The sequence below is a fragment of the Papaver somniferum genome, unplaced genomic scaffold (assembly GCF_003573695.1).
Source record: "Papaver somniferum cultivar HN1 unplaced genomic scaffold, ASM357369v1 unplaced-scaffold_81, whole genome shotgun sequence".
Taxonomy (NCBI): domain Eukaryota; kingdom Viridiplantae; phylum Streptophyta; class Magnoliopsida; order Ranunculales; family Papaveraceae; genus Papaver; species Papaver somniferum.
Genome location: NW_020651082.1, coordinates 9,008,971 through 9,018,014, shown reverse-complemented (window position 1 = coordinate 9,018,014; position 9,044 = coordinate 9,008,971). Strand labels below are relative to the sequence as shown.

Here is a 9,044-nt window from a genome sequence, read left to right as displayed (position 1 = left end):
TAGTTGTGTAAGCTATAACTCTAGCAACTGGGAAACCTAATCCCCACACCTCCTGTGTGATACTAGTTGCGACTAGAGTCGATTCTCCTTTAGCCTAAGTTTTTCTAAAACTATTATAGGTTAACGACTTAAAGACTTCATTGGGATTCTGAAGCCAGACCCAACTATTTTCTCTATAGTTGCGTGTTTTGATCTTATTTTCTTCTATCCTATTGAGTACTATCTTCTATAAGATTTGCTCGTGATTTAATCTCCAGTAGGTAAGATAAAAAGTAGTCATAAACATCTTCGTCTCATTGTTCGTGATTCCACAATAAGTTGTTTCGAAACCATACGATTAAGATTATTGTGAGGTGATTGATATTACTAGGTTGTTCTTTGGGAATATAAGTCTGGTGTATCAATTGGTTCATGTTCACCTTGATTTATGAAAAGATGGAACAAAAACTCGTAGATATTTCGGGAGACAGATTTATCTATTCAATAGACTTTTCTGTGTGAAACAGATTTGTTTATCAAGTCTTAGACTTTGGGTCGTATCAACTCTTAGTTGTGGGTGAGATCTTCTAAGGAAATCAAGTGTGTAGATTCCTGCTGGGATTCATAGGCGTAAGGAACGCGATTGTACATTAATTAGTGTGAGATTGGTTAGGGATCAACTACATTCCAGTCTGAAGTTAACTTGTAGTAGGCTAGAGTCTGTAGCGGCTTAATAAAGTGTGGTGTTCAAATCTGGAGTAGGTCTCGGGGTTTTTCTGCATTTGCGGCTTCCTCGTTAACAAAATTTATGGTTTCTGTATTATTTTTTTCCGCGTTATATTTTTATATAATTGAAAATCACAAGTTGTGCGTAGTTCAATCAATTAGATAATCCAACTATTGGTTGTTGATATAAATTGATTGGCACTTGAACATTGGTCTTCGGTATCGTTCAAGTTGTTTCTCATAATAATCAGGCTCGAGGATTTGTATCTGTTTGATTTGTTGATTACATTGAGAAATAGAGATATAACTCTTGGATGTATTTTCGTTGATTGAGTATGACTGTCTAGTTGATTCTCTTTGAAGTATATTGGAGTTAGTCCATACAGATTGCCGAAATGAAATATTGGGTGTGGTTGTTAGACCCCTTTTTTTTTGCATTTATATTGAACCTAAATGACACTTTTTCATTATCTAGAATGTAAATTTTGAGTACTATAGTTCAACATTACTAGAGATCACCATAACATCTAGTATTCCAGTGATTGAGTTCAAACTTTTAACTTCATTGAAGAATCTAGTAATGTTAACTAGAATTTACTTCACAACATCCTCAATAATTTGAAATCCATTTCGAACACCACTATAAGCCAAATATACTTCACAACCTTTGGGATCGTTGAACTCGGACTCTTAATATACCAATGTAAACCAAATGATGCTTCATAACCTATGTGACAAGTTGAAATTCAAAGCAACAAGTCAGAATCTGTTAATGTGAATCTATGTCTGCTCCATTACCTATATGAATTGAAATCTACAATGAAGATCTAAATATACTAATGTATACCAAAATATACACGAGATATATCATTATACTCGGTCGTAATGAAGGTTGTTAATAACCTGAATGTGCGTATTTAGTTTGGTACAAAAATACAAGTTTCTCACAAACTTAGGATGATCCTTATGACAATCCCTAACTAAATATCCACCATCCAAATATATCCCTTATCTGTATGACCATCCTTTATCACCGTTCAAAGATTTTTATATAAAACATCAAAAGAAATTTTTATCCCTTTACTTCACTTTCCTTTCATATCTTCGTCTCTAACCTCTCATCTTCCGCCTCCCTCAGGAAAAAACCCTAATACACAAAAATGGCTCCATCTTCATTCATTACTTTCGTTCTTCACTTACCACCTTGAACCCCTTCTCTCTATACAAAAACTTAGCTATTATTAAATCTGATTTCTTAAGGAAGTTAAGATGGAACTGTTTTTGAAATCTCAGGATTTGATTAACGGGTGATATAACAAAGAAATCACTTTATCTATGAAGCAAATCAGAAACCCTACATCCTCATCACTGTAAGTATTTATTTGTTGAAGTTTTAAGTTTATTTCTCCTATTCAGTATTACACAGGGTCAAGTTCAATCTCTTGTAATAATTGCTTTATTGATGAGGTTTGTTTATTGATTTTGATGCGTTTATAAGTAGACCTGGTGTAGTTTTCGTCAATGTTTGTGGTTAGGTTTGAATTAGATTGGAAATTTTTAAAGGGTTATTTAACGTTTGGTACCCAACAAATGTCCAACACCTAGCTTTGGTACCCAAATATTTGAAATATTAAGGGTTGGTACCTTGACCAGACGTTGACCGTCAAACACCATGTTTTGACCTAATTATTTATTATTTTCTATTAATAATACAATTTTAATACTAATTTTTTATGCTTCCATATTTACCCTTACCACAACTCCATCTTCCACATACCGCCCAGGTGAATAACAGAAAATCCCCGAACTTAAACTTCCTTTCTCTCTGCAAAAAAATTAAGGAATACTTAAACTGATTTTCAATAGGTTATTTCAAAAGATCATTTTTCTTATAGGAAAGTTTGAAAAATGAAAACTTCGAACAAATTTTGAAAGATTGTGATGAGGCGTTTAAATTGAAAAAAGAGTAATTCGAGATTAAAGGTGAAAAACAGATGAAACTTCAAGCGGGGTTGAAGAATCAATGAATTCTTATTTCAAAATTTTTTTTTGAAAGAATTCAAGCTTCCTGTGGTAGGTAGGCCTTTATCGATTTCTGTTTCTTTAATTTAGGGTCTTGATTTCTTAATTTTGATTTCATGAATAGGGGTTTTGCTTACTGACTAAGGGTTTCGTCTCTTGATCTTTAAATCGGTTACTAAAATTAAGATATTTAATTTAGGGTTTTGATTTCATGAATAGGGGTTTTGATTACTGACTAAGGGTATTCATTTCTTGATCTGTAATTCGGTTACTAAAATTAAGATAATTAGATGTTCAATTTTCGGGTCTGGATTAAATTGATTTGGATTTTTTTGTATTGATGCAGAGTCTGCAACCGGTGCAATCTTTAGTTAAGAGAGAGAGGAGTAGAAAAGTACAGTGATAATAAGAACTTAAGAACAATACAAAGATAAAAAAAAACTATCTCCAGCTTAAGCTGTTCTGCTGATGTGTTTTAAGTGAAGATCAATGCGCGGAGGTTAAGAAACAAACCCATATGTAATATTCTAAACATTCCAGCTCGATCTAGATTTAATTTTTGTTCTATATTTTGTTCAGTAGTCGATCAAACAATTTTGAACACTTTCTTTGATGTTTAGATTAAAGACACTTTGTTTCTGTTCTGTTTCAACAACATCAACTTTATTTGGAGAAGTCTTATGGTGGAAGAGTTCCATCTTCCACGCCACCTCAGCATTTGGAATTGTGGATGGAAGCGCAAGTATAGTGGTGGAACAAAAAAAACGCTAATCTTAATAGCATTGAGCGCTAATCAGAATAGCACTAAAAATGATATTCATAATAGCACAAAACGCTATTCAGAATAGCACAAAACGGTATTAAGATTAGCGTTTTTTTCTCAGCCATTAGATTTCCAATGGCTCGTTTTAAATCTACGGATTAAAAAAAAGAGCTATTCTGAATAGCTCTTTGTGCTATTCTGATTAGCGTTGAGCGCTATTCTGATTAGCGCTTTTCGTTTTCTAGTGTGATATGCTGAATAACGTTTTACGCTAATCTGATTAGCACTATCATGGATTCCACAGACTATTACACGAAACCATGGAACACTGCTTGGATTTTTCATGGAAAACACCAATTTGGAAGCCACTAGACTTGACATTTCATGATTTTTCCACACTTGGAATAGGATGGGTTCCACCATAAGACTTACTCTTATGCGAAACTAAAAATAGTCAACGTAGATGAAGAAGATGATATTGGGTTTAATATGGACAAACTTGCAAATTTCAATAAATTTTTCATAATAATTAAAGATATAAAAATAAAAATTGGTCAATTAGAGTCATTGATAGTCAACTGGTGGGCAAGGTACCAACCCTTAATATTTCAAATATTGGGTACCAAAGCTAGGTGGTGGACATTTGCTGGGTACCAACCGTTAAATAGCCTATTTGTAAGTTGATTAGATTTTTTTTGGGATTTTGGAATCGATTGGTGTGATTTATTTGTAAGACAAAATTAGACCAATTCCTTTGTCAGTTTGAAGAAACCCATCGACACCCTTCATCTTGTGAGTTTATTTCATCTTTTTATCAGTTTGATTTTAAGTTTTAGAGTGTAATTAATTTTAAGTTTTAGTGTTTTTTTCTAATTGATTTATAGAGAAACCCTTTCTCTTTTCAATGTCAGGGTTTCTTTTTCATCTAGTTTTGGTTTTAGGGTTTGATTCAAATGCTAGATATTGCATGCATGTGTGTAAACAATTTTATTCTGATGGTTATTTTTTTGTTCGAAGATGTAATTTTAAGGATTTAATATGTAAACAATTTTAGAGTTTCTTTTTTATCTGTTGGAATTTGAAGGAATGTTGAACTTAAGTTCTTTTTCACATGTTTTAGTCATTTTTACAATTTACTGTTAAGAGATTTTATGAGTAATTCGTACTAGTCAATTTGATTTTAAGAGACTTTTATTGTTATATAGCCTTTTTTATCATTTTGATTTTATTGTTTTTATCATCAATGTTTTTTTCTTCTGTAGTCATTATGATAGGAAGAAGTAGAAGGGGATTATCACAAAATTCTAGTGGGCGAGTTGATCCCTTGCACTATTCTGTGCCAGAGAGAATTTCAATTGCAATACAGAAGCCACCAACAAATGGTAATTGCAAGACAGAAGCCACCATCGATGGATCAGTCTTCACATACCTCTTTGTCGATAAAGTTCTCGCAAAATGTCTTCATCTGTTCTCCAGTCTTAAATCTTCGAGGATTGTTTAGTGATGCCTGACACTCAACTGTGTACCATACCATATTCCTAGTATGTGACTTGACTTTAGTAAGCTAGAAATCAAGATATAGTTTTGTACATATAATATTTAGAACAAACTTGAGATAACAAAAATTTCGAGTTCGACCAGACGCTGTTCTAACATTTATCAACCTACAGACAAACCAGTTGAGGCAATCAGACTAATTTTATCCATGATGGTTAGAAATTAAAAGGGGATAACTAGGTGTTTTCTTTCTTTCTTTTAGAGCAGACAAACCCGAGAGTTTATGTGTTTGTGCGAGTTCCGAATTTTGAGGTAGAAACTTGATGAGATTTCTGTATAAAAATGATGAAAACGTGAATCAGATTGGCGCACTATTTCGATTATCGTTTGATCGTTGACAATTCAAGCTTCATTTAGATTTGTATTCGATACAAAAAACAAGGAGCACAAGTTTGATTGTCGTCTGGATGACGTCGTTTGGATTGATGTTTCGTTGGATTTCATCATTAGACCTGTACTTCCATGATCTATTACGAGTGTTGATATGTCACGGAACTTGGAAAATGGAATTCTTTCACCATAAAACTTGCTCCGATGTGCTCTGTTCTACGGGACGCTTACATTCCCCCTCCCCAGGAACTTAAATTCTATCCATATTTTTCATCCTTCTTCTGCCAAACGCAGCCTAAGGCTGAGTCTAGTGGAGGAGGGAAAGGGTGAGTTGAAAAGTGGTGCCACGTAGGCCAGACGGAAAGCCTGAGCGTTATGGTGAGGGAGGGAATGATGAGCTATATATATATATATATATATATGTAATAGGGAACATCATTTAAATACTCCTAATGTAGGACCCTTCCAAAATACCCATATCAACTTTACAAATACCCCTAGGGTTGTAAAATCCCAATCCCGAATAATAAGTTTACCAAAATAGCCTTCAAATAAATATAAACGTTCAGGAGAAAAAAAGTAACGGTCGGTCGGTCAGTTCATTCATTTCTCTTCTTCTTTCACTCTCTTTCCTCTCTAAATCTAGATCGAAACCGAAAAAATTCAAAAAAAAAAACTGAAAAAAACTGCAACGATCGACTACAAAATCAGAAAAACAAACTAAAACAAAACAAAATAATGCTTAAAGAAAACACCAAACTAAATCGAGGAGTAGATTAGTTCAGAGAATTTGGAAAAATCTAATCACAAAAATGAATGAACAGACAAAACTACTTCAAAATCTAATGGCAACATCATTATCAGAAGAACAAAATTAATCAAACGAAGGTAATCAAAGATTCTGTGTTTGAATTAAGTTTGAATTTCACGTGATTTCAATTTTTAAGGTACATGATTTATCTTCAAAAAAGAGTTTGATTCATTTGATTTCAGTTTTGAAATAGTTCGTTACTGATATCTCCTAGATACAAACTAATTTTCTTTGATTTTGTTGCATGTAATGAAAGACAACAAAATCAACTGATTCTGTTGGTGTTATTGATATTAATTTCATTTAATTTGATGTTGCATGTGACAAAAGACAAATCGAACTGCTTTTGTTGGTGTTTAAGGAATCGAATGCTTCTGCTGGTGAAAAGAAATCAATAAAGGTAAGAAACCTGCTGGTGATACTAATTTCATTCGATTTACTTTGTTCTATTTCATAGTTACTTTGTTCCATTATGTTGAATTAGAACTGTAGTTTATTTTGAATCTCTGCAATCATTTTATAGGAAAGTTATTTGACTACTGAATTGAACTGTGTTTTATTGTTTCATATTTCAAGTATCATCATATTTGTACATTTAGTTTTTGTTTCATTGTTCAACCGTCAAATAATGGATGAATTTCTCAAATTGTAATGGTTCTAATGGAGTGTATGAGAACATCATCATATCTCTGCAAACATTGTATATGAAAAGGTATTTTACTACAGATTTTGGAGAAACAACCTGTACTAGTTGCCTTCATATTTGGAGGCAACTTATGCTAGTTGTTCCCATATTTGGAAGCAACTGGTAGTAGTTGCCTTCATATTTTGAGTCAGTTGTGCATCTATGCCTTATAAGTTGAAACCTAGTACTTGTTGTATGCCTTATGAATGTGATGAAACATGTTAAATGGTTCTGAAGACATCTATTTTTTACTGGACTTTGAAATGAATTGTGCTTTTGGAAGCAACTGGTACTAGTTGCCTTCGTATTTTGGAGGAAACTTATGCTAGTTGTTCCCAGTTTTTCTGATTGTACTTCTTCTATGCTTTTATATTTTTCTAGTTAGTTGACTTCATTTCTAGAGGAAACTTTTACTAGTTTCTCTCATATGTGGAAGCAACTTAAGGTAGTTTATCTCTTAAGGTAGTTTAATTTTGCTAGTCAGATTTTGGTAGTTCCTCATATATATGGAGACAACTTGAGTTAGTTAGCTCTATTTCTGAATACCTATTGTGATTTCATGCTAACTATTTATATTCTCTGAACACTAGGAAAACATGAAGATGACATCACCAAGATTGAAGGCCATGGCAACCAATTCTGCAGATAATGCTCCCAACAACAAAGAAACAAAGTCTGGTGAAAAATTTCCACTAGAAAAAGGTATGAAAGAAAACATATAAATATTCTTTTAATTAGATATCCATATATGTGTAATAGATGTTAATTGGATAGCTTGCATGTTTGCAGGTAAAAAGAAGAAGATAAAAACGACATATAAATCTGGATTATTATCTTTGTTAAATATGGGTTACTACTTGTATAAAGTATCGAAAGACAAACCAGAGCATGTGAAAGCCTTAAGAGAGTCTTCGTTTTGGGATTTTGTTGAACCATTTTTTAAAGAAGAACTAGAAAATAGGCCTGCAAAAGACGTAACAATTGAAAGAGATATATACACTAAGATTCCTCAAGCTCTAGAGATGCTTCTCGATTGCCATGATAGCGCATTAGTGAAGAAGAATGTGCAAGTTGGATTTGTTTTTAATAATAAGGCTTATGTTCCAACATCAAATAACTTTGTTTTTTTCTTCAATGTGCAAAGAAGATTTGAAAATGCAATTGAAGAAGAAATTGAGTAAAGTAACTGCAGAGCACATCAATTTCTTACATAAACATTTCCCATCAATAGAATGCAAAGATTACAAAGTTACAAGGCAAAAAATTGATATGGTGTTGAGAGAAGCAGCTGAAAATGGAAAGGACCCTGCGTTGTTTCTGATTTTCTTTGGCATGTGGTTGTGCACCGTGTTCTTTTTCACGGATACTGGTGGAAATTTCTTTACTCAAAGATGGTTGCCATACTTGTTCTCCATGCATAGAGTGTCGTGGCCAGACCACATAATGAAATATTTGATGAATGGTATTAAAAATCCAAAAGGAAAAGATGGTCTTAAACGTGTATCTGGGTGCACACCACTTTTGTTGGCAAAAAAAAAATGAAAATTGTTCACAAGTTACTCTTGATCTAAAATGTTTTGAGAAACTTAACTAACATTTTAAATGTTTTTTGCAATATGAGTGAAAAGCATTCAGAAAGATATCAGGAACATTGTTCAAAAGTCCAGTTCCATGATCAGATAGATGGTAAACGCACGATCAACATCGACAATTTCCTTCAAATTTGCCAGAAACCAGCGCCAATTATCACGATTTTCGCCAGAAACAAGCCCAAATGCAAGTGGAAATATCTCTGTGATGGGATTTTCGGAAAACCCTAAATATGATAACCGCAATCGCACCGTGTCTAACTAGTAGACAGAGGCAAGTACGGGTCGATCCCACATGGAGCGTTGGAAATACCGATAATCAATATCTCTAATGAAATTAACCAGAAATAATATTTTTGGATTTTTAGTTATCAAATACGAAAGAATTAAAATGGATATTACTAACTGATGTGTTTTCAAAGATGTTGTAGTAATATGATTCGTTCAAGACTTGTGAAAGCGGATTTTTAGATTTTTTTAATAAATAAAAATAGCAAACTAAATTAAAAAGATGTTGTGAAAATTATGGAGAGAATGAGACTAGGATTCCACCATTGGTTAATATTAGTGATTTAATAAAAC

General features: G+C 33.0%; 1 long non-coding RNA gene across 1 annotated transcript; it reads left to right on the top strand.

Moving 5' to 3' along the window:
* Positions 1-2,497: 2,497 nt before the first annotated feature.
* Positions 2,498-3,366, top strand: LOC113345343. The gene is made up of 2 exons (XR_003358087.1): positions 2,498-2,782; positions 3,074-3,366. It is a non-coding gene; the product is annotated as an uncharacterized LOC113345343 (long non-coding RNA).
* The last annotated feature ends 5,678 nt before the right edge of the window (positions 3,367-9,044 follow it).